The sequence below is a fragment of the Castor canadensis genome, chromosome 6 (genome assembly GCF_047511655.1).
Source record: "Castor canadensis chromosome 6, mCasCan1.hap1v2, whole genome shotgun sequence".
In the NCBI taxonomy this organism is placed as follows: Eukaryota; Metazoa; Chordata; class Mammalia; order Rodentia; family Castoridae; genus Castor; species Castor canadensis.
In genome coordinates, this window is record NC_133391.1 from 4,908,251 (window position 1) to 4,929,460 (window position 21,210).

Sequence of the window (21,210 nt, forward strand, 5' to 3'; positions counted from 1 at the left end):
ATGAGGCCCTATCTTAAAAAAAACCCGTCATAAAAAAGGGCTGGTGAGGAGCTGGAGACATAGCTCAGCGCATGCACAAGGCCCTGAGTTCAACTCCCAGCACCACCAAAAAAGAAAAAAAAGAGAAAAAAAAAAAAGGGCTGGTGGAGTGGCTCAAGTGGTAGAGCACCTGCCTAGTGAGTGTGAGGCTCTGAGTTCAAACCCCAGTACTGCCAGAAACAAAGCTAGTTCAAGGGGAAAGCGGCCAGGGCCTTTCCCACTGAGTTCATTCTTCCTGAGCAGGTGAACGCTGAAGCCCACGTGAGAAAGCTGGAAGAGAGCTTAGCAGAAGCCGAGCAAACCAGCTGAGCCGGATACACACGCACACACACACGCACACACACACAGAAAGCAACAGGGATCCTCTGAGAGGCAGAAACAGAACGTGCTTCTCTCCCCAGAGCTTTCAGGGCCTTGGAAAATTCACATCCAATCCCCCAGTGATGAGACAAAGGTTTTATTCCATCTGCTGAATACTCCAAGGAATGCATTTACAGTGTAAAATAGGGAGCTGTGTACTAATCGTTACCTATCCCCTGTCACCTGCCCTGTGAGATCAGCAGGACGGTCACTGATACTGGCAAAATACAACTTTCAGCCATTTTAAAACAGAACCTACATACGAATATAAAATGAATTTATGCAGCCAGGTGCAGTGGTTTACGTCTGTAATCCCAGCTACTCAAGAGGCAGAGATAGGGAGGATCATGGTTTTGAGGCCAGCCCAGGAAAATAGTTAGCAAGACCCCATCTCAACCAATCAGCTAGGGGTGGTGGCGGGAACCTGTGGTCCCGGTTATGCAGGAGGCCATAGGTGATTGAGATCTGTGGCTGGACGAGACCCTATCCAAAAAATAACTAAGACAAAAAGGGCTGGGAGTGTGGCTCAAGTGGTAGAGCACCTGCCTAGCCTGTGCAAGTCCCTGAGTTCAAACCCCAGTACCACCTCCAAAAGACCGACAGAGAGAGAGAGAGAGAGAGAGAGAGAGAGAGAGAGAGAGACAGAGAAAGTCATGTGGACCCTAGCCACCCTTGGCCCTTGCTCCCTCCAGAGCCCTTTGGACAGCTGGTGGGTGGCTTAGTGCAGCCCCTCGATGTGATTCAGTGGGCCAAGCGCCATATTTATTGGAGACTTTATCTGCCATGCCCTGGGTAACTTCGGATCTGGTTGGGAAAGCGCTACATCACCCTGGATTTCTTTCATTCCCTTGTCACCCAGCCGAAAACAGTGAACCGAGCTAAGTTCCAGGAACGCCAGAGTCGGCTCAGTCAGATCCTGTGGATAAAGACACCGCTGACATCCCAAGTGAATGATGAGAGAGACAGCTGGACGAAGAGTCCAAGGTTTGTTGGGGGTGGGCTTGATCTTGAGAGCTGATTCCTTAAAGGAAGTTACAGGTTAGGCTGGACATGGGGGCTCATCCCAGCTACTCAGAGGCAGAGATTGGGAGGACTGATGTTTTAGGCCAGCCCAGGAAAAAGTTATTGAGACCCCATCTAGAGCAATAAACTGGGTGTGGTAGTACAAGCCTGTGATCTCAGCTATGTGGAAGGCTATAGGTAGGAGATGGGCAGAAAATGGGAGAACTTATTTAAAAAAAAAAAAAGCCAAAAAAGAGCTGAAGGTGTGGCTCAAGTGGTAGAGCACCGGCCTAGCAAGCACAAGGCCCTGAGTTCAAGCCTGGCACTGCCACAAAAAAGGAAGGAAGGAAGGAAGGAAAGAAAGAAAATTACAGGTCATGAAGGTGCAGAATGAACACCAGAAAATACATGATACAATAGCTAGCACAAAACTTAACTACAAAACTAGAGTGTGCCAAGCACGGTGGTACACTCCTATAATCCCAGCACTTGGAGGGTGACACGAGGATCATGGGTTCAGGCCTGAGCTACATAGCAAGGCCGTTTCCTAACAGCAATAAACAAGCAGAAAATCTGTAGTATGTGCAGTGAGTGACTACATGAAATTACACATCCCTGGGGATAAGGAGGAAAACAAGGCACCAATGTTGTGTATTATAATTACGAGCCTTTTCCCCCTTAACCTGGGGATGGACATCACATCTATCTGAGGGAGGCCATGGAGCCACAGCCCATGGCCTGACTTGCTCGTCCCCACAATCCTGTAGCCTCTCCAACACCAAGCATGATCTGGATCTGCTGGAGGAGCAGCTGGAGGAGGAGCACGGAGGGAACTTGGGGCTCCAGCACCTTGTGTCCATGCCATCCAGAGAAGGCCAGTGAGCCTCACCCTTGTGCTGGGACAGCTGGGAGGGCCGAGGGTGTGGCTGTGCTGGGGCCAGGTCAACCCTGAAAAGGAAGTTCACAGACTCCTTTAATAGGAGCACAGAGGGGCCGGGTGTGGTGGTTCACGCCTGTAATCCCAGCTATACAGGAGGCAGAGGTAGGAAGATCATAGTCCAAATCTGGCACAGGCAAAAGCTTCTCTGTTTCACTCCTTTCCACAGCACTTATGACCTATGTGTGACCTATCACCTGCCCTCCCCAGGTTCTTGAACCGCAGTTGTACAAAGGTGCAGACCTTAGTCTATTTTATTCACTGCCTGCAACAATTCATGGCACAAAGTTTTTGTTGGATGAATGAATGAAGGAACAGCAGTGCTCCCTCCTCTGAACACTCCACTCTTGTCTGCATCTTTTCCAACACTGGCACTAGAACTCTGTACCATACACCCTGACCCCCACCAATGTGAGGCCAGATCTGTAGACTCCTATGTTTTCTTGATGGTCCCACCCATTTGGCCCTTTTCCACAGGAGGAAGCTGGCTGTCAGGCTCCAAGAAGTGGAAGAGGCAGCTGAAACTGCCCAGGCCCAGGCTGCCTCCCTTGAGAAAAATAAACAGAGGCTCCAGGCAGAAGTGGAGGACCTCACCATCGACCTGGAGATGTGCGAGACTGTCACGAGTGTGGCAGCCCAAGAGCATGGGACACAGGGTCTGCCTTCAAGAGTGCCTGGACACAGGCTCCTGCCTGATCACCTGCTTATAAACTCTTCTGAAACTTCTTTTCCTTTTGTGGTACTGGGGTTTAAACTTGGGGACACCAGCACTTTACCACTTGAGCCACACCCCCAGCCCTTTTCGCTTTAGTTATTTTATAGACAGGGTCTTGTGCTTTTTTCTCAGGCCAGCCTTGGACTGTGATCCTTCTACCTACAACTTCTGCATAGCTGGGATTACAGACGTGCATCATCATGTCTGGCTTATTTGTTAACATGGGGGAGTCTTGCTAACTTTTTGGCTAGGTTGGCCTCAAACCACAATCCTCTCAATCTCTCAGTAGCTGGAATTACAGATGTGAGCCACTGCACCTGGCCCTATTTCAAGATAACACTCAACAGGCAACTACAGTTGTCAGTCAGGATCTGTTTCCAGGCTCTGAGGACACCCAGATCCATGCATGCCCAGCTTCCTCTTGGTGTAGTATTTGCATGGCCTTCCACATGCATGCCTGCTTGCTTTCTTCAGGTATTTATGCTTGGTGGTACTGGAGTTTGAACTCAGGGCCTTCCATTTGCTAAGCAAACACCCTTCCACTTGAGCCACGCCCACAGCTCTTTTTCATACACTTTGAATCATCTTCTGATTATCTATAATACCTGGCACTGAGAATCTCAGTTTGGGGCCAACCTGGACAAAAAGTTAGCAAGACCCCATTTCAATCAGTAAGCCAAGCAGTGGCAGCATACGCCTGTAATCCCAGGCCAGAGGAAGGCGTAGATAGATCTGAGAACAACCCAGGCAAAACACAAGACGCTAGCTGAAAAATAACTCAAGGAAGGAAGGGCTCGGGCGTGACCACAGCACTTGCCTCACAAGCATGAGGCCCTGAGTTCAAACTGTACAACCGAAAAGAATATATACATTTTTTCTGCTGGCACAAACCTCCCTGGCCTAGGCCTGATTCATGTCAGTTGGCAGGGGCCCCACACGTAACTGAGTCAGAGAAAGTGGCACAAAAGCCACATGAGAGGTTTCAAAAACAAAATTCCCAAAGCCCCAAGAGATTTTGCTTCCGCCAAATGAAGAAACTAAGCAAAACTTTACAAACTGTTACATTGCACAACAGCCGACACACAATTGCCAGAGTCAGGCGAGAAATGAGAAGTCTTCGGGAAATTAAGTCTAAAAATACTCGGTGTGAGTTGGACACGACATCCCGTGTATATTACTGAATTTCTAGAGAAACCTGTTTCGACATTATACACCTCTTGTGGCCCAAACTCTGCATTTTCTTCCTGAGAAATTTCTAGTTGTCATCCTAGCTACTTGGGAGGCAGAGAGAGAAGGATCTCAGTCTGAGGCCAGCTGTGGTCAAAAGCACAAGACCCTATCACAAAAATAACTAAAGCAAAAATGGCCTGGAGGAGAGGCTCAGGTGATAAGAGTACCTGCCTAGCAAGTGCGAAACCCTGAGTTCAAATCCCAGCCCCACCCCACCCCCCAGGAAAAGGAAGCAGAGACCAGAGCTCTATTTTTAGTGCTTTTTTTGGGGGGGGGCGGTACTAGGGTTTGAACTCAGGACCTCACACTGCCAGGCAGGCGCTTTAGCCATAAGTTAAGTTGTCCCTAGGGAGGGTTTCGCTGTGACATCTCCATACCTGCAGTGGGATCTGTGGTTCTGTCCGCCCCATCCATCGCCCTTCTTTCCCCTTCCGCTTTCTCCATTTGGTTATTTTGTGGTGCTTTCCCCTGGCTTCCACAAAGGACAGAAAACCTTTCCCTCTGCAGGGCTGGCTTATTTCACTTAGAATGATGGTCTCCACTCCCATCCATTTTCTGACACGATTTCACTCTTCTTAATGGCTGAGTAAGACTCCACTGTGTACGAAGACCACGTCGATCTGTTGATAGGCACCGAGAAACAGATCCCCACTTCCCTTTTCTCCCCAGAACACACTTTGCCCCATATTCTTCCTCTGTGTTTGTCATGGCTTTAGTCCTCCTTCTAATTACAGAAAACAGCCCTCAGCCGTGCCCCTGAGAAAGGTCAGAGCTGGAAGAATCCACAAGGTTGAGCACCTTGTCCACCTGCTCAACTCCACATTTCCCAGAGGAAACTGAGACCCAAAAGATAACCGACTGTCTGATGACCACAACATGGCCCAGGAAATGCAGAGCCCACCCAGCTCCCACCCAGAGCCCATCCTCTGGAGGAGGTGGACACTGTAGCCACAGTGCCCCACGCAAGGCCCATTGAGCTCTGAAGTTCAAAACACATGTTTAGCCAGGTCCGGTGGCTCACGCCTGTAATCCTAGTTACTTAGGAGGCTGAGATGAGGGGGGTCACAGTTTGAGGCCATCCTGGGCAAATAGTTTACGAGACCCCCATCTTCAAAATAACCAGAGCAAGCTCAAGCAGTAGGGTGCCTGCTTGGGAAGTGTGAAGTCCTGAGTTCAAACCCAGGTCCTATCACAAACAAACAGAAAAACAAAAACCCACATTTGGCTACAGAGCTCTCTTCCTTCCTTAGATCAAGGAAGTAGAGAGAGCTAGATGGTGCCGTGAGCAGAAACGACACATGGAGACCATCAAGATGCACCGCCTCAAAGAGCTGGCCTTCCAGATGAGAAGGACGACAAACCGATGCACACATGCTGGAGCCAGTGGAGAAACTGCAGAACAAGCTGAAAGTCTGCAAGCGGCAGAACGAGGAGGTGGGGGGGTACTCTTGAGCCTCCCACTCCTCCAGCCCAGCCCAGCTCATCACCAGCCTTGCCAAGAACTAACCAGGGAGAGGAGCAGCAACTGGCCCAAAGCTGGGTATGGTGGTACATGCCTGTAATCCCAGTTACTTGGGAGGCAAGATTGGGAAGATTGTGGTTTGCAGTCAAAGTTAGGGAGACCCTGTCTCAAAAACATGGTTCTTACTAGAAAGACCACAATGCAGTGTGAAGGCCATGAGAAGAGAAATGTGTGGTGGGGCTGGAAAAAGTGCTAAACCCTCACCTTCCATGACAGGGCAGTAATAAATAAAACCAAAAACCACGTTACAGAGGCAGCCACAGATGCACATTTCATGTAGAAATATGGATGTCATGGCCAAAGAGAACCAGCAGGAAGGGTTGAAGGCAGTTGTCTCTGGCGAGCCCTCCACCCAGGACTGCTCTTTTGTAGCAAGCCTTATAGAACAAGTGGACTCAGACATTCATGCAGAACTGATATGAATGAACACCCTTGCCGGGCACAGTGGCTCATGCCTGTAATCCCAGCTACTCAGGGATGAGTACACTGAGCAAAAAGCTCTCAAGACTTCATTTCAACCGATAAAAGCTGCATGTTGGGGTCACACCTGCCATCCTAGCTACACAGGAAGCATAAATAGGAGATTGCAGTCCAGGCTGGTTGAGGCAGAATTGTGATACTGTATTTGAAAAATAACTAGGTCGTAAAGGGCTGGTGGAGTGGCTCAGATGGTAGAGCACCTGCCTAGCAAGTGTGAGGACCTGAGTTCAAACCCCAGTGCCGCCCTAAAAAGGGGAGGAAAGAAGAAGTAGGTGTGGATTTGCGTCTCCCCTTCCCTTGCTGTCACAGTTCCAGTCTCTCTCAGACCCTGAGCTCACACACAGGGCCCCTACCCCTAGCAAAATGGACGGAAGGTGTGGCTCAAGTAGTAGAGCACAGAGCACTTGCTTTGCAAGGGTGAGCTCTGAGTTCAAACCCCAATCACACACATACACAAAATGGTTGAAATTTTCTAACAGCTACCATTTCTTGAGCACTGAGTGCAGGTGGGATTTTAGGACAGCTTGAAATGAAAATAGTCCTTTTAGCTGGGCGTGGTGGCTCACTCCTGTAATCCCAGCACTTAGGAGGGAGAAGCAGAAGGATCATGAGTTCGAGGCCAGCTTGGGTTACACGTAGTAAGACCCTTCTCAAAAAGCCGACAACAAATAAAAGTCTTTTTTCATTCCCTTAACTCAGAACCAACTAAGGAAAAAATACAACAAATCCATAAAAGCTAAAATGCCAGGTTTTTTTCTCTTTTAGAGGTGCTGGGGTTTGAACTCAGGCCTTCAATGCTTGTAGGCAGGCGCTCTACCCCTTGAGCCACCCCACCAGTCCTAAAATGCCAGTTTTATGCTACAAGTGAAGACGAGGACGTGGCTCTAATGTGCGCTCCCGTGGGCGACCCTCATATTGTGTCATAATTACTTACGCTCGTAATTAAAGGTGCTGAGCTGACCACAGGGTGATGAAGAAGGCATGAGCCCTGCAGGCGGGTCTGAAGGAGAGCAGAGACGGCTCTGCCTGCTTTCCAGTCTCCTTCTGCAAATGCAGGGTAAGCCGCGCCTCTCCCCGGCACAGGAGCAAGGGGAGGTGAGGACAGGCAGGGAACAGAACTGTGGTTTCCAAACGGGCCTCCAGGATCAGCAGCCTCCCAGGTCACCGGAAGTAGGTAGCTGGTGGAGAGGCTCAAGTGGTAGAACGACTGCCTAGCAAGTGTGAGGTCCTGAGTTCAAACCCCAGTACCACAAAAAACATAAATGAAAAGAAGAAGAAAAAAACCGCTGACCCCGTCTCAACCAATGAGCCAGGCATGGTGGTGTGCGCCTGTCACCTCAGCTATGCAGGAGGTTAGAGGTTAGAGGCTAGACCCAGGCAAAAAATGTGAGACCCTGCCTGAAAATAATGAAAGTGAAAAGGGCTGGCGCAGTGGCTCAAGGGGTAGAGCGCCTCTGAGTTCAAAACCCAGTACTTCCAGAAAAAAAAAAAAGAAATAATCAATCTGTCATTCATTCTTTGTCTCTCTGTGTCCCTCTGTCTCTCTCATCCAGGGGGATCAGATCTCAACAGCAGTCCGCTGAGAGGAAGAAAATGGGAAGTAGATAACTCAGTGTGTCCTGAAGCTAGTGCGAGATCAGTGCTGAAGAGTAAAGACAGCTATGGTGTGGGGAGAGTTGGGGTGCAGCAGCAGCCTCTACAGGAACCAAGCTTAGCGTGGCTTCCCTGACACCGCACCAAGCATCCGAGTGACAGTAGCAATGGGTCTGTTCACGTCAAGGATGGAGTGTGTGACGTCTGTGACCTGGTTGTTCTCTGGAAAGAACCCCTCAAGTTGACAACTGCAGTCCTAGCAAAGCTTAAATCCAAGAAACATGAAGAACAGACTGACTTGAGCTCATTTTTCTTTTTGTGTGTGTGTGGGGGAGGGTGGGTAGGTTCTGAGATAGTTTGCCCTTGACCTCACAATCCTCCTGCCTCTGCCTCCGTGAGCGCTGGGATTATAAGCATGCACTACAATGCCCAGACTGTTTGGTGTTTTTTTTTGCGGTACTGGGGTTTGAACTCAGGACTTTGAGTTCTACCACTTGAGCCACTCCTCCAGCCTCTAGAGCTTATTTTAAATGAAGAAATTTCGTTTTCCCAAGACTGCCAAATCTGAATGCCCTTTTCACAATTGCCACATCCACCACTACGGAAAGCCTGCATCCTAATCCACAGGCGTGTCTGACTGGAAGCCATGAACACTGAGCAGTCTAGTCGGGATTCGTTTCAGATGTTGAAGTGATGGAGTCCTCCAAGGGCACGTGAAGATCCATCCGGCCTAACACCCAACATGGCTGCTGCCTGCTCTGCCTCAGGCTCCCCCAGGGTGCTCGGTGAGGGTCAGCACCACGACACGGGCAGTGTTATGTGTTTAGTTCACAGCTATGCCTCAGCAACTAGATACGGACAGCCCTAAAACGGGTACATAGTAAACACACTGAGAGCGAGTGTGAACGAGCGATAGAACAAGCTGCCTCGCAAGGTAATCCTTCTGGAATTTGCCAGAATGTTCTTTTTTGTGTGGTACTGGGATTTGAACTCAGGGCCCCAGGCAGGTGCTCTACTGCCTGAGCCATGCCCCCAAGCATCAGAATGCTCTTAGATCAAGCCAAGACCTGGCCCCTGCTGGCTGTCACGTGATGGGCCTACCCACCCCGAGAACAGTTCTGCTGAATATTCCTCCAGCCTTCCCTGGTTCACAGGGTTTCCACTCGCCGCTCTAACACTCTGACCCTGTCTGTTCCTTTCTGCCCTTTCCTCCTTCCCCTTCCCTGTCGCTGGACCCAATGTGAAAACACTGCCCTCTGGTGGCGGGGTCTCTAACTGCTGCGTGTGAACTTCCTGGGAGACCCAGAATCGTAGGAGGTTACAATGGTGGGCTAAAAGAACATTCAGAGGGGTGTGTAGGGCAACTCTCAGTCAGCTGTGGACTCCCCGACAGGAAATCCTTGAAAAAACAGCATCCAAATTTCTACTTGAACTCTGCCAGTGCAAAAAAAGGCAGCCCATTTTACTTTTGACGGTGCTCAGTGGTCAGAAGGCCCCACTTGCTACTGAACCAGAACACATCACACGGTATTGTCCCTTTAGTTTCAGTCTTCACATCTACGACTCCAATCATATCTTCTAGATATTAAGAGATGGTTCTTCACTTCTAAATCTGCACACTGTGAAGTCAGACAGCTTTGGGTCCTGGGAGTGTGACCCAGAGCAACCTGTTCCTTACCTGTTCAATGAGGAACCTGTCTCATAGGAATGTGACATTTAGATAACTCGCCATAGTGATCAAACACCTGCCAAGTCTCCCTGAGCATTCTGTGAGACTCCAACACTTGTCCCCAGGCCGATCAGTCCAGCAGGTGCCAGCCTGGGCCTCTTGCTGGAGAAATGTGGGGACGCTCCCTGCGGCTTTAAGACCCTGCCATGATTTCCTGGAGAAGGATGGTCCACCCATGTTCTCCCTGTATGCTCAGGGAGTTCCAAAGCAGCCCCTTGCAGGGGGCAGGGACCAGATGCAGATAGACTGCATGACCCATCCAAGTCCATAACAGCAGGGCCAGGAATTCCTTGTAACCTGAGAGGAGATGAGGTTTCCCACCTAGTCTTTATAAGAAAATGGACTCACTCTCACGTACTCTTTCTTTTTTTGGTGGCACTAGGATTTGAACTCAGGGCCTCACACTTGCTAGGCAGGTGCTCTACCACTTGAGCTACTCCACCAGTCCTTTTTTGTGAAGGGTTTTTTTTCAAGATGGGGTCTCAAGAACTATTTCCCTGGGTCTGGCTTCAAACTGCGATTCCCCTGATCTCAACCTCCTGAGTAGCAGGGATTACAGGCGTGAGCCATGGCCACCCGGCTTGACATACACCCTTTGTCGAAGGATCTATAGTTTCAGGACAGCTTGACATGAAAGTATAGTCCGTGGACTTGAAAGTGATGACATTAATTGATATCTACAATGATCAAAACCAGGGCACTAACCATGTTCTGCAAAGAAACAGACCAGACTATTTACATTGCACTGCTAAGTGTCATGAGCTAGGCTTCAAGGCTGCTAGATTTTTTATCACTGATTATCTTTTTCTTTTTACCTGAGAACAAAACCTGAATCCTTGTAGGGAGCCCAGAAGGTTCTGAGTCTTCCTCATGGAGCAGACCTGTAGGTGTTTCCAAGAAACAGGAAGTAATCACAAAAACTCCCAACTCTACCACCCACAAGCCACCAGGAATCAAGGCAAGATTGAGTCAGGGTTGAATCAAAGGCTAGAAGGGAACCTTCTGGATACTACAAGGGACTATTCTTTCTGCTTCTGCCTATGCCAAGGCTTTAATACAAATGTTTTTTTTTTTCTTTTTCTTTTATTATTCATATGTGCATACAAGGCTTGGTTCATTTCTCCCCCCTGCCCCCACCCCCTCCCTTACCACCCACTCCGCCCCCTCCCTCTCCCCCCCCACCCCCTCAATACCCAGCAGAAATTATTTTGCCCTTATCTCTAATTTTGTTGTAGAGACAGTATAAGCAATAATAGGAAGGAACAAGGGTTTTTGCTGGTTGAGATAAGGATAGCTATACAGGGCATTGACTCACATTGATTTCCTGTGCGTGGGTGTTACCTTCTAGGTTAATTCTTTTTGATCTAACCTTTTCTCTAGTACCTGTTCCCCTTTTCCTATTGGCCTCAGTTGCTTTAAGGTATCTGCTTTAGTTTCTCTGCGTTAAGGGCAACAAATGCTAGCTAATTTTTTAGGTGTCTTACCTATCCTCACCCCTCCCTTGTGTGCTCTCGCTTTTATCATGTGCTCAAAGTCCAATCCCCTTGTTGTGTTTGCCCTTGATCTAATGTCTGCATATGAGGGAGAACATACGAGTTTTGGTCTTTTGGGCCAGGCTAACCTCACTCAGAATGATGTTTTCCAATTCCATCCATTTACCAGCGAATGATGACATTTCATTCTTCTTCATGGCTGCATAAAATTCCATTGTGTATAGATACCACATTTTCTTAATCCATTCATCAGTGGTGGGGCATCTTGGCTGTTTCCATAACTTGGCTATTGTGAATAGCGCCGCAATAAACATGGATGTGCAGGTGCCTCTGGAGTAACAGTCTTTTGGGTATATCCCCAAGAGTGGTATTGCTGGATCAAATGGTAGATCGATGTCCAGCTTTTTAAGTAGCCTCCAAATTTTTTTCCAGAGTGGTTGTACTAGTCTACATTCCCACCAATAGTGTAAGAGGGTTCCTTTTTCCCCCGCATCCTCGCCGACACCTGTTGTTGGTGGTGTTGCTGATGATGGCTATTCTAACAGGGGTGAGGTGGAATCTTAGTGTGGTTTTAATTTGCATTTCCTTTATTGCTAGAGATGGTGAGCATTTTTCCATGTGTTTTTTGGCCATATAAATGTGTTTTGAGTGTTGGATGCTGGGTCCTAGCTACTAAGGAGGTAGAGGTCAGGAGGACTGTGGTTTGAAGTCAGCCCAGGCAAATAGTTCATGAGACCCTATCTTGAAAAAGCCAATCACAAAAATGAGGGGCCTAGTGGAGTGGCTCAAGGTGTAGGCTTGAGTTCAAGCCCTAGTACTGCCAAAAAAAAAAAAAATGTGTTTTGATGTCAGGCATGGTTGGTGACGCCTATAACCCAACACTCAGGAGGCTTAGGCAGGAGGATCGTGAGTTCAAGGCCAGCCTGGGCTACACAGAATGACCCTGTCTCCAAAAAAAAAATGTCTTATGCCTCTACAAAAGTTATTTGATAAAACGTTCCTCTACAGATGTCTTTGAAAACCACCTTATAAATACAGTTAGTAACGTAGTAGCCAGACCAAGGGGAGAACTGTATTGTGAGGATTGGGTTTGGTAACCAGAAAGGCTCTGAGGGGGATGGGGTAGGTGCAAGAGAGGCACCCAGCTCAGTCTTGGAGGTAAAGGAAGGTGCCTGGAAGAAGTCATGCCTCCCATGGGGCCTACAGGTGAGCAGGAAGTGGGCAGGAGGTGAGAGGGTGTGCGGGATGGAAAATGGGACACAGGAGCGGGTAGACAAGGTATAGCAGCTGAGTGTGCGAGACCACAAGAAGCCCACTACAGCCAACAGCAACAGACACTGGACAGCCTCGAACAGCACATTGACAGAAGTCGACGGTGCTAGGACTGATACAATGTGAAAGACCCAGGTCCCCCCTTCCCATGCTGCCAAGAAGCCATCACAGCATTTAGAATTGTATTTTCTGAAACCATGTTCAAGAGAGTGAAAAGATATGGGCCTCCTTACTATCCCTTTTTTTTCTGGTGGGACTGGGATTTAAACTCAGAGCTTTGCCCTTGTAAAGCAGGTGGTCTATAGCTTGAGCCATTCCTCCAGTCCATTTTGCTCTTCTTTCTAGCAATTTTTTCTCAATCATGGAGCAAATCTAAGGTCCTTTGCTGTGTTCAGTTTGCTATGTGTCTTTAATATAATCTGAAATAGTTTCCTAGCCTTTTTTGTTTGTTTTTTAATTCATGGTGTTGGTGGTCTTAAAGAGCCTGCACCAGTTATTTTATGGAATGTTCTTCAATTGAGTTAGGTACCTTAATGGAGCAATCAAAGTTATCAGCATAAAAAGCACATATTGAGAAGTCACAGGTGGTGGGGCGCCGTGGTTTTCATTTAAAAGCAAGCTCTAGGAGCTGGAGGCCTGGCTTAAGTGGCAGAACTCCTGCCTAGCAAGTGTGAGGCCCTGAGTTCAAACCCCATACTGACTAATACCAAAAAGGCCAATCTCCAGAGCATGCCTGTAATCCCAGCACTCAGGAGGATGAGGCAGGAGAATGTCAAGTTCCAGGCCAGCATGGGCTGCTCAGTGAGCCTGGCTCAAAAACAACTGGCCAATCAAAAAAAAAAAAAAGTACATAGTGACATCTTGTGTCTCCCGTTATGATGTAATGAAGGACACACGATTTTATGTTAACTTTCTGTGTATGACCTGAATAGTGATGGGGAAACTATGAGACCCCTCCCCCTCAGGGTGAGTCCCACCTTCCTAGCAAGTCATCAAGGCCTCCCGATCCCCCTCCCCTGCCCCAGTCTCTCACCATTCCAGCTGTCTGCCCAGCACCTTGCCTGCTTGGCTTCCTTAGTTTTGTTCTTGGGGAAACTGGGCCCTCCCTCCAGCCCAGGGGATGAACCAGGATTGGTCATGTTTCACGTGAGAACACCATACCCACTTGATGGACATGTGACCCATTTCTGCTACTCATCTCTTAAGAGTAAATCTCTCGGGGAACTTCTGGAATAAAATATGTTCCTTGATCAAAAGGATGGTGAGAGCCAGGCACCAGTGGCCCATGCCTGTAATCCTAGCTACTTGGGAGGCTGAGATCAGGAGGATTGCAGTTTGAGGCCAGCCTGGGCAAATAGTTCAAGAGACCTCATCTCTTGAGCCAGGCCTCCAGCTCCTAGAGCTTGCTTTTAAATGAAAACCACGGTGCCCCACCACCTGTGACTTCTCAATATTGCTTTTTATGCTGCTAACTTTGATTGCTCCATTAAGGTACCTGACTCAATTGAAGAACATTCCATAAAATAACTGGTGCAGGCTCTTTAAGACCACCAACACCATGAATTAAAAAACAAACAAAAAAGGCTAGGAAACTATTTCAGATTATATTAAAGACACATAGCAAACTGAACACAGCAAAGGACCTTAGATTTGCTCCATGATTGAGAAAAAATTGCTAGAAAGGAGATTATTAGAACGGTAAGTAAAATTTGAATATAAACGTGTAGCTAACTTGTAATTCAGTAATATAACTAAGTTTTGTAATCAACATATTAATTCATTTCATAGAGAGTAGAACTGACCTGAGTTTGATCATTGTGTTATGGCTGTTAAGAAGAGGTCCTTAGCCAGGCATGGTGATGCCTGTAATCTCAGCACTGGGGAGGCTGAGGCAGGAGGATCTCCAACTTTGAGACCCTGTCTCCAAAACAAACAAACAAACAAACAAAAAACAATTAAGAAAAGATCCTTGTTCTTCAGGGATACAGACTGAAGTCCTGAGGAGTGAAAAGTCACGATGCCTGTGACTTACAAATGACTCAATAAATAATAACAACCATTCCCGTTACTATCAAGCAGACATGTACGAATACACATTATGTATGAGAGATCAGGAAATGTGACAGAGCTGGGTACAGTAGCTCATGGCTGTAATCCTAACTACTTGGGAGGCTGAGATAGGAGGATCAAGGGATGAAGGGTTTGAGGCCAGCCTGGGCAAAAGGTTCAAGAGACCCCATCTCTAAAATAACCAGAGCAAGATGGACTAGAGACGTGGCTCAAGGAGTAGAGAACCTGCTTTGCAACTCTGAAGCCCTGAGTTCAAACCCCAGTCCCACCAAAAAAACCAAGTGACAGTATATTCTCGATTGGTGAATCTAAGTAAACTGGCGTGCTGACATTTACTGAGCTCTTCTTGTGACTTTCTGTGGATGAAGCATTTATGAAACCAAAAGCAAGTCACATGGTAGATGTGACCTGACTTGGCAACTCTCTGCTTGGGAGCCAGTTATCAATCTGGGCTAGACGACGATACCCCAGAGGAGGGGAGAGTCTGGGTGCAGAGGGGAGAAGAATAACAAGATTTAGACATGTTGACTTGAGGTGACAGCTAAGGGGACACCAGGTACCGAAGGTCAGTAGCAGTCACCATGGCCAGGGGTCATTAGCAGTCATCTCTGAGGGATGGCAATTTCTGGGTGGTGGTGAAAGCCAGAAGCCTGTGAGGTCAATTAGAGGGTATGTGTAGAGGAAGGCAGAATTTGGGGCTCATCAGCATCTAAGGTTCAAGTCCAGAAGAACAGCCAGAAGGAACAGTCATGGCTGGTGGAGTGGCTCAAGTGGTAGAGTCCTGCCTAGAAAGCATGAGACCCAGAGTTCAAACCCTAGAACCATCTAGACACCAGCTACTCACGCCTGTAATCCCAACTGGTCAGGAGACAGAGATCAGAAGGATCACAATTTGAATCCAGCCTGGGGCAAAGAGTTTGTGAGGCCCTATCTCAAAAATACCCACAAACCCCAGCAGCACAGCAACTAAGTGATAGTATAGATAAATGGGACCTCATAAAACTAAAAAGCTTCTGTTCATCAAAAGAAATGGTCTCTAAACTGAAGAGAATACCCACAGAGTGGGAGAAAATATTTGCCAGCTACACATCAGACAAAGGACTGATAACCAGAATACACAGGGAACTTTAAAAACTAAATTCTCCCAAAACTAATGAACCAATAAAGAAATGGGCAAGTGAACTAAACAGAACTTTCTCAAAAGAAGAAATTCAAATGGCCAAAAACCACATGAAAAAATGCTCACCATCTCTAGCAATAAAGGAAATGCAAATTAAAACCACACTAAGATTCCACCTCACCCCTGTTAGAATAGCCATCATCAGCAACACCACCAACAACAGGTGTTGGCGAGGATGCAGGGAAAAAAGAACCCTCTTATACTGTTGGTGGGAATGTAAACTAGTACAACCACTCTGGAAAAAAATTTGGAGGCTACTTAAAAAGCTAGACATTGATCTACCATTTGATCCAGCAATACCACTCTTGGGGATATACCCAAAAGACTGTGACACAGGTGACTCCAGAGGCACCTGCACACCCATGTTTATTGCGGCACTATTCACAATAGCCAAGTTATGGAAACAGCCAAGATGCCCCACCACTGACGAATGGATTAAGAAAATGTGGTATCTATACACAATGGAATTTTATGCAGCCATGAAGAAGAACGAAATGTTATCATTCGCTGGTAAATGGATGGAATTGGAGAACATCATTCTGAGTGAGTTTAGCCTGGCCCAAAAGACCAAAACTCGTATGTTCTCCCTCATATGTGGACATTAGATCAAGGGCAAACACACCAATGGGATTGGACTATGAGCACATGATAAAAGCGAGAGCATACAAGGGAGGGGTGAGGATAGGTAAGACACCTAAAAAATTAGCTAGCATTTGTTGCCCTTAACGCAGAGAAACTAAAGCAGATACCTTAAAAGCAACTGAGGCCAATAGGAGAAGGGGACCAGGAACTAGAGAAAAGGTTAGATCAAGAAGAATTAACCTAGAAGGTAACACCCATGCACAGGAAATCAATGTGAGTCAATGCCCTGTATAGCTATCCTTATCTCAACCAGCAAAAGCACTTGTTCCTTCCTATTATTCCTTATACTCTCTCTTCAACAAAATTAGAAATAAGGGGAAAATAGTTTCTGCTGGGTATCGAGGGGGTTGGGGGGAGAGGGAGAGGGCGGAGTGGGTGGTAAGGGAGGGGGTGGGGGCAGGGAGGAGAAATGACCCAAGCCTTGTATGCACATATGAATAATAAAACAATAAAAAAAAATACCCACACAAAAAGGGCAGTGGAATGCCTCAAGTAGTAGTGTGCCTGCCTAGCAAGCATGAGGCCCTGGGTTCAAACCACAGTACCACTAAAAAGGAAAAAAAAATTCCCAGAAAGAATTATCATGCTTATGAGCAAATCAGGTATTTCATTCAGTGTTCTTACAGAAACCATCACTAGACGTTCGATTTGCCAGCAGTTTAAACTCATCCCTGGACACACTCGGAAATGGTTAACCTCTGCCCAGGTGTGGGACAACTAGACTTTCCCGTTCTTTTTTGTGTGAGAACATGATCTAAGAAGCAAGCCCAGAACACACACTCTCAAGAGGGATTCGCTACCATTAGAGCTGCAGTCACCCCAGTTACCCATGCTGAGAGCAATCTCAGACCAAAAGAGCCTTTGTTACATGAGTCAAGTGAGGAATGAATGTTTTCCTAACCAACCAACTTCTCCAAATATCACTGACACCCTCCTAAACAACCCTCCACACACAACCTGATACAAACATTTAAATACCAGCTACCCAATTATTTAACACTTCATGAGCTCTAAAGTGATTATGTTTGATAAGCTTTCCTCTAACCCACAATAAACCCACAATAAACAATTATATATCTAGGTGCCAAAGATATATAATTGCAAGGTGGCAGGCTGAGGAGGGTCACTTGAGTCCAGGAGTTCAGAGGGAGCCTGAACAACATAGAGAGACCCTGTTTCAAAACAAAAACCAAAAAGATACATAATTAATGTAATAGGATTTAGCAAACTAAAATAGACAAATATTAAAAAGTGGGGGGAGGATGTGGGAAAGGGTGTAGGAGGATGAATATGGTGGGAATATTATGTACTCATGTATGTAAATGGAAAAATGAGACCTGCTGAAACTGTTCCAGGAATGGGAGAGGGAGGGATGAAGGAGCCTGGTGGAGGGGTGAATTCAAGTATGATATATTTGATATACTGTAAGAACTTTAGTAAATGCCACAGTGTACCCCCACCCAGCACAACAATAAAAAAAAGGGGTTACTTACCCGATAATTCTGGTAATGGAGGGCTGGGGTCACAGACAATCAATCCTCCCACCGATGATCATTTGAAAAGTAGATAGAATATGCAAAATGTCTACTCAAAGATGAGACAGAATAAGGTAGTAAAACCTATCAACAGCCAAGAACAAAGAGAATGTAAGAGAGTGAGCCCAGTGTTTAGGACAGCTTTACCCCCTAGGACACTTTACTGATTCCAGCTGGTTTTGTTGCCTTGTTTGCTCTCAGGACAAGGGAATCGTGCAATTCTTCTTTCTCTCTTGCCTCCTAGCCATGAGGAAGCAGTCTGCTACACCACACACTCTCTCAGTAATTACCACCCAGCACATCCATCAGAGACCCAAAGCAATGGGTCCACCCAGTCTTGGACTGGAACATCCAAAGCAGTAAGCCAAAACAGACCCTTTCTCTTTATAAGTTAATGGTCTCTGGTATTTTGTTACAGTAACAGAAAGCTGATTAATACAACTACCTTTCTTGATACTAATTTTTTTTAAAGGCACAATCCTCATTTTGGATTTTAAATCAGTGTCATTTCACAAGTCTAAAAAGCAGATACTAAGGAACTCACCCTCACCTTCCTTGGAACTTCAGTGGCTTTTTATACCAGGCCATGATGGCGTATTGGGAAAGGTTGGAGTAGGAGGCCAGCCTTACTGCTATCTTACATCAGAAGACTCTAGCTGTTCCTCAGTTGCAAAACAAGGTGGTTTAATAGAGCTTCATGTAAAACTAGCTTTGCTGCCTAAAGTGATTTGTAAAATATAAAATGACAAGAATCAAAACAATCAGAGATTAACAAAGATTCTTGTTATTTTGCTGATATAACTTCTTGTCACTTAGCATAGACAGTCTGGCTCTAATTTGTGTATTATGCTGATTACCCAAATTATAAATTCTCTTAAGGAGCTGTTCTTTGTAGAGAAGTAGAATCTAAATAAAAACATGCTGGCGTTTGACTCCATACCAGCTCCACAGACTTGGGGACTGTGTTGTGTAGCCAAGCAGCCTTGCTCTCCACGGAGGCTGCCCTTCCTTTGCCAGTATCCTTGGACAGGGTATTTCATTTACAATTATCTTTCTATTCCATCTGTCTTGTTCCTCCAGGACCAAAGACTTCATAACCATTGGACAAAGTAAAACCAATGATGTCCAGTGCATTAATCCTCCACGAGCAGCTGGATTCTTTTTTGATTTTTTGTTTTTTGGGTGGTACTAGGGTTTGAACTCAGGGCCTCACACTTGCAAGGCAGGCACAATACCACTTGAGCTACTCCACCAGCTGTTTTTGTGTTGGGTATTTTTGAGATAGGGTCTATCGAACTATTTGCTTGGGCTGGCTTTGAACCTCTGTCCTCCTGATCTCTACTTCCTGAGTAGCTAGGATTACAGGCGTGAGCCACCTGAGCACTTGGATTCTTTAACTCCAAAACATAGCATGGGTCTGCAGCTGGGAATTTTGCTATTATTATTGAAGCTGTGAACTGAACTCTGAAGCTGCATCTATATTAAACATCCTGCAGGCTACTTGAACTTGGTTGACTAGTACATTGTGACTGTTATCTTGGGCTAGTTTAGGCCCTTTAATAATCAGTTACCTTAATCTTAGTATCTGACCTGACGTTCTCAAGACTGTTCTGTAAACCTCTTGCAATGTATCGCTAGATCAGCAGATTTCAGGTCTTCACCAACCCTAAAGGTAAGAAGTGCTGTAACTTCTGAGCCTACAGAAGAGGATTCTTCATCAATGTCACTGGTAACAGCACTGATTTTTGACTTTCTTCAGGCCTGTTGTACCAGGTGCTCAAACTGCTTTTGCTGAAAAGCACTGACTCCTTCTTGGGCCCACAAATTAACTAATAGCAGGAGAAAAGCCTGGCAACCCTCCTCCATTTTGTATCTGCCTTTGCTCTAAGCCATTCTCTTTCCAATCACTCTGCAGTCACCTTGGATTCTAGAAAGGACAGAACTGATAGCATCTTTATGACAAGGAACTAGTCACCTGCAGCTGCCACCATCCCAGTGAGGGCAGTTATCCCAAGCCAGAGTAACCGTCTCAAAAGGAACCAGATTACTCCCCTTCAGGTGATAACTTCCTAGAACTGGACCAGACCTCCTGCTCCCCCAGTCACAAGACCAACCAGACCAGCCCTGTGACTGGGCCTATTTAACTGTACATACCTTTGACCCCCGTCCCCAGTTCCTTTACCTACTTAAATCTATAGCTCATGTCTGTACCCCAAAGATGGTTTGACAGTGCTTACTCTGCCTCTTCCCATGGCCTGTCCTGAGCCGTGTAACTAAAACCTCCTTTTCTCTGCCTTCACCAATGTCTTTTTTTTTTTTCCCAGTGCTGGGGCTTGAATTTAGGGCCTAGCTAGGATTACAGGTGTGAGCCACCGGTCCCTGGCCACGAGACCTCTTACTATTTGGCGTTTAGGGGTGGGTGGCTTGTCCTGGCATATGGAATCTCAGGAGTTTGGGCCTTTGGTCCAAAACTCCGGTTTCACTGTGACTATAAAAATTCACTACAAGCTGGGCACAGGGGCTCATGCCTGTAATCCCAGCTACTCAGGAGGCAGGCATCAGGAGGATCGTGGTTCAAAGCCAGCCTAGACAAATAGTTCAAGAGACCCTATCTTGAAAAAACCCATCACAAAAAAGAATTGGTGGAGTGGCTCAAGGTGAAGGTCCTGAGTTCAAACCCCAGTACCGAAAAAAAAAATTAAAAAAAAAAATCACTGTAACCTCTGCCACAATGGAACATGTCATTGGGGTAACTTGACTCCGAGTTCCCGGGCCCTGGTCACTCGGATGTGGCTGAGAATAAACTGTTATTACTTCCTTTAGGGCAGAGCTGTCATCTCACATCTGGGGAGCAGGTCCAAGTGCAGCAGTGTGGCCGGAAGTGGGGGCCAGGGCAGTTCTTGGGGCTGCATCTGCACGGCAAGCAGACTCTTTCTCTCCACGTTTCTTTCCCGTGGCGCCATCTTGGGACCTGGGACCAATATGAAGGGGAGGAAGGGTCCAGGAGGGTCTTGGATAATTGGGGAATATTGGGGATAATTCTCAGGTTTTCCACCAAGGGAGCATGGCGGACCCGGCAGGAAGCCGCGCCCATGTCGCGTGGCTGTGACCCGAGCTCTGTAAAAGGGCAAAAACGTCGTCTCCCTTCAGGCCCACGAGATCCCCAAAAGACCCCATAAATCCTGCCCCGACAAACGCGCTTGAGAAACTGCCGAGGCTTCACACCTCGGCCCACGAAAAAAAAAAAAAATAAGACGCCCAAGTTGCTACATCTGCTCCTTGAAAGCGACTTTAGGGCGTCACCTCCGAGTGGTGGTCGCGCACGAGTCCGGATGTCGAATCCTCCCCCGTCACTCACAGCCTGACCCCACCCCTCCCGACGGCTCGCGGAGCCGCGCGCATGCGCATACC

The 21,210-nt window shown here is 47.0% G+C and overlaps 2 long non-coding RNA genes across 2 annotated transcripts in view; both read right to left on the minus strand.

Annotated features, from left to right (window-relative positions):
- LOC109685053 (uncharacterized) overlaps window positions 1-5,420 on the minus strand; it is a 36,398-nt gene extending 30,978 nt beyond the window's left edge. Inside the window, exon 1 of the long non-coding RNA XR_012448769.1 lies at window positions 4,661-5,420. This is a non-coding gene — a long non-coding RNA (uncharacterized lncRNA). The remainder of the gene's footprint in view (window positions 1-4,660) is intronic.
- An 11,311-nt stretch (window positions 5,421-16,731) lies between these two features.
- On the minus strand, window positions 16,732-21,189 carry LOC141423987 (uncharacterized). The gene is made up of 3 exons (XR_012448770.1): window positions 21,103-21,189; window positions 17,758-20,770; window positions 16,732-17,436 (listed from the first exon to the last, which is right to left on the minus strand). It is a non-coding gene; the product is annotated as an uncharacterized lncRNA (long non-coding RNA).
- Window positions 21,190-21,210: the final 21 nt, after the last annotated feature.